Here is a 5,061-nt window from a genome sequence, read left to right on the forward strand (position 1 = left end):
AGGAGCAGCTTGGCTTCCATTGAAATTAATCACGGTCGATAAATTTGAGATGTTCTACAAATTTGTATGCATTGTTTAGAATATCGTCTATCTTCTCTAACCTTTCTTTCAAATCCTTCTTTGATATACCAGTAGCCTGCAAAACAAAATCAAAGGGTGCAGTGTCAACAAACATTAGGACTGCAGCAAAAAATAAAGCGTAAACATATAGAAAAAAGGGCAGAATTTCTGTCACCATTAGCAAGGGTTTGTGTGTAAAATAAGCATGGCATGGTATGCTTCAAGAGTGTATTGTGCCACAAATATGGCACTACCCAAACAATTACTAGAAAAAATCGAAGTTACCAAGCACAAGCTTGGAAAATTGCGTCTATAATTGGAGGCGAAGGAGTAGTAACTGACGCTGATTGCTTTTGCACATATTGATGATGATTGCATCACATTAACATAACTAGGAAAGGATCCTGTCTATAAAACTAATCGACTGCATGCAGTTGAATCGTCTTCTAAAGTTCAAATTTAGTTATATTTCTTGCAGCTTTGTTTAATTCACAAACAAGAAATACATCTATCTATGAACTCTTGAGAAATTATGCAAACATGATTTGAATAGCTGGATTTTCCAAAGGGAAAAGGAAAAGGGCCATTTCTTATCATGTGACCTATCAGATATGTAGCACCACAATGTTTCAGAACATGTGAGAAACCGAAACAGATAGACCAAAAGGACAAACCTTATTTTTTAGGGGGGGAGCCTTGGGCAGGAGTTTCTTCAGCCAGCATCTCTTATGCCATCTGATTTGAACTTGTCATCTTGGATCTTTTTCTCGAGACAATGATACTCAATGTCATCCAAGATGTCTTCGGCTTCATAGAAAGCATTCTTAAGATCGTTGAAGAGCTGCTTCACACGAGACCTGTTGGGGAACTCCTCAAATACCTCCATAGCCCTCTCGATCAGCAAAACTTTTGGACCAAGCTGTCGTAACTTCTCTGACGCGTGAAAGCTCAGGTAGTTGGCGCATTTCTTGAAAAGCTCAGAGACGATAGGCGCTGTTACCCATCCTATGGCTTTCATGCCTAGCATGGTCACTGGATCCGCCATTAGATGCTGATTTGCTGGAAGTAGGGCCTCACATCAAGAGTTGGAACAGGTTGTGGAAGGGAAGAGCCTTCTTGGAATCGCTATACTACTCAGTCGTGTGCATTGTACTAGAACAAATGGCCTCAGATTCAAGAACAAGGAAGCCTCCATTGACTCACCATCTATATAAAGAATTCACCCCCACTTGTCAAGTGGATCTAAAAGTATAATATCACATCTGGAGAGAACCTGTAATATACTAGTCAATTGATTCCTTGCAAGACTCTCTGTAAGATTGTGTGATCCTTCTGATTTGTTCATCCATCATAATATGACGAGTATATATAAAAGCAATCATGGGAATAATATATGACCTAAATGATGAAAAGTCAGAGCTCCAGCGATAAGGCTATTTCAACTAACAGTTGATGTCAGTTACACGAAGAACGGGTCAGTTCATGGATACAATGCATCCGCATCTAATAACAGGAAAAATACATGAACAAGTACCAGTTGGCATGCTTGTCTCACAGTCTCACACTACAGGCTGTCCTGATAATCTTGATAACCATCCGCATCTGCAACCGAGCACGGCTCAGTCATGACTCTGCAATAAACTGACAGCCTAATATGACACTGCCAGCCAAGATAAAAGCAAAAGAAAAATAGTTATTAGATCTTGACAGATCCCAGTCAAATTTCTCAAAGAGGAATCAGCCAGTTTATGCACAATTCGTTCCAGATAATGGAATAGGAAGAGAGCAGCTTGCCCAGCCAGTTTATACTTAACATATTCGTTGATTAAAATTACAAATCTACCACTCAAATGTGGAAACAACGGTAGTTTGTTCTACCCCGCCGGAGTAAGACTGGACGATGGAAAAGCATGAACTTCAATTCAAACAGGGAATCACCTTCCACCGCTAGACCGGAGTTTCGACGCCACAATACATTCCTCGTTTACCAAGCAGCATCAAAGAAGTCAACATCGCAAGCTTTGACCGACGCCATATGAGAATGGAAGTTTGTGATCGCGGCCATGGGCTTGGGCCACAAAATTCTTATCCGACTTTCTATTCGTCACACACAAAATTCATTTTCTTTTTTGCCCTCCTTTGTCCATGACAAATAAAAAAAGGAAAATGAAACACCATTTCCAGCCACCAAAGTAGGTACCATTAAACGAGCTGTTTATTATGCAGAAGAGATGCTCAAAACATAATCTCTATCGGGTAGTTTTCCACCTGCTTCTTTTACTGTTTTTCACCTGCTACCATTTTCTATTCTCCCAGGCCTCCCAAAGTCTCATTCTGAAAAGAGAATGCCTTACAAATTTGAATCAGCATACTGCATACAGTAGGCAATTTGAAAAGCAGTGCACAAGTAATACAACCCATGCTGTAATGCAATTTCCACACCAACAAGTATTTTTTATTCTAAAATAAACTAAAATTACGACTCACTGGACGTCATCATCAGTCCAGCAGAAGTGCGAACACTTGTTTTATGAGATTATTATCATTTTTTACCATACCCATCAACAAATTATTCTCTTCATGTCCGACGAGGATTCAAGCATGAGTTGCTCCTTAATCCGGTGCCTGCTAGCTTCATCCACCTGGGATCTCATCGGGTCAATGGCATTGCACTCCTTGCATGGGTCCTCACTATGAAGCTCGATTCTCTTCAACCCCGCAGCATGTTCCATGACTAGCCTTATATAGTTTGTCACCTTGACCTCTTCCTCGAACCCAAATATCATGAGCAACTTCAAGTTGAGATGCTTATCTTTCGATGGCTCCCACACCACATTGGTCTTCTCGGCAGTATCATCAGGCTTTTTCTCACATGCATGTTTAGTTTGGGATAACTTCATGCATGGGCAAACAAAATACATAACACATGTTAATTAAACTTGCCTCACCCATGCAGGACAATGTAACAACAATTGCATTTAAAAATATCTTTGCCATTTAAAAAGTTGCAACACACTCAATACTACTTGTACTACTATCACTGCAACAACAATAAAGCCTTGCACTCCCAAACAAGTTGGGGTAGGCTAGAGTTGAAACACATAAGATCTCGAAACCAAGTCATGGGCCCTGTCTAGCTAACTTCAACACACTCAATACTAATATTTTAAATCTAAGTTTCAAAATTATATCTTAAATCTAGAGCCCCCTGTAGGGTTTTTGGATGAATTTTAAATCCTAGGTAAAGTAAGACACAGAAATATGCTTCTGGGATTCCTATGAAATTACAGCTATAATCCTCCTATGTTGCTCACATGTTTATTTCTTTATTTCAACCAAGATACTTTGTAACAAATAATTTTAATGAAAAGGGATATGTGCATCTTTCCTCATTGCCAAAAAAGCAAGGAAAGAATTTTGGAGAACTCTAAAACGAGGTACAAATACAGCAGGATACTGTACGCACTACTTTTAACATTCGTGCTACATTAGATTTGGTGAGTAACTGAAAAATATATCAACTGCTTCCTGCTATATTGTTAATGCTGAATATTCGAGTAACATGCCATTCTAGAATGAGCCACATCCATACTTTGAATTTCTGCAGGGCAGGTGCAGCTTCTAGGATAAACAGGGTCCAGCTCAGGTCACACTCAGGGAAGATACCAAAAAGATGCACATTGGCCAGGTTTCTGAATATAGCAGTGAGCTGCTTCGGCTGCTCCGGCTGAATCTCTGTAACATGAAGAGCACAAGATACACAACTGAACTTGGCAAAGAAGAAGAGCAGATGATATGTAAATGCACATAATTAACATTACCATTCGGGGAAAAAAATGAGTTGCAGTTTCAACAGATTCCTGGAACTTCTTGGAAGACACTCGCTCAGCATGAGAGGTGGTTGCCACGCCTTTCCATAATAACCGAGGGTCACTCACCGAAGCTTGGGAACGTCGCCGAAGCGCACTGGGAGGTTCGCGTTGCGCCGAGAAGAGCACATCACTGTCCTGAGCTCGGGGACGGAGATGAGTTCGATCTGTTGACAACAAAAATGGATGAGGTTGAGCTTCCGAAGCCCTGAGCACGGGATATCAATCTTGAGCGCCAACTGCTGATCAACCAGACTTCAGGAACTCAGGGTGAGGTGCTTGAGCTTATCGCAAGCGTTAATGAGTTCGGTGATGTCGGAATGTCCAAACGCAAGGTTCTTGAGTGTAAGCCTCGTGAGCCACTGGAAGGTGGTCGGGTAGGCACGGGAGAAGGACATGAACTGCTTCCCTAACTCAGCAAGCAGTGTGGCGAGCAGCGGGGCGGCGTTGCTCGCGGGCCGCGCGGATATGCAAAACTCAAGGCATTCGGTATCGCCGTATCTCACAAGGTCCTCGACGGTGCGGCCTATGGTGCTCAGATGAGGAGATGACATGTAGAAGGTGAGGATGAGGGTCTTGAGGGCATCACTTTCGCACTCGCAGTCTCGCACTCTCCTAGAGGAACGACATCACACTCGTGCAGAGGAACCACAGACAGCAGCGTATGCGCAGCGCTCGTGAACGCGTCCATGACCTCGAGCGGCGTGGCGCCTTGGAAGTGGCAGACGCCGAGGTGCAGGCGCGAGAGCCGGTAGGGGAGGTGCTGCCACCGCATCGAGACTGCGCCGGCCCGGACCGCCTCGGGCAGGTCAAGGCGCTCGATGATTTCGAGGAGGAGTTCGTCGGGGAGCATGCTGATTCTGTCTCGGCCTATATTGAGCTTGCGCGGCGGCGACTCCATGGCAGAAATCCAGAGGCGGATTGGTTAGCTGGTTGAAACCCTAGAATCTTGAGATGCGGCGGCGCCCTGCTCCGAGGAAGCGGTTCCTCACCCTCCCTCCGGCGCTCCACACCTCCCGCGGGTGACCGTCGATCTGGACAGCTCGATGGATCCTGCTCCCGCCTCCTCCTCGATCACCCTCCGGTGTGCGGCTGCTAGTCGCTGAGATTGCGTGGTTATATTCGATTGGTG

General features: G+C 44.0%; 1 pseudogene; it reads right to left on the reverse strand.

Moving 5' to 3' along the window:
- Window positions 1-3,713: 3,713 nt before the first annotated feature.
- Window positions 3,714-4,830, reverse strand: LOC119283835 (annotated as a pseudogene).
- Between the last annotated feature and the right edge of the window lie 231 nt (window positions 4,831-5,061).

This window comes from Triticum dicoccoides, chromosome 4A (genome assembly GCF_002162155.2).
Source record: "Triticum dicoccoides isolate Atlit2015 ecotype Zavitan chromosome 4A, WEW_v2.0, whole genome shotgun sequence".
Lineage (NCBI taxonomy): Eukaryota > Viridiplantae > Streptophyta > Magnoliopsida > Poales > Poaceae > Triticum > Triticum dicoccoides.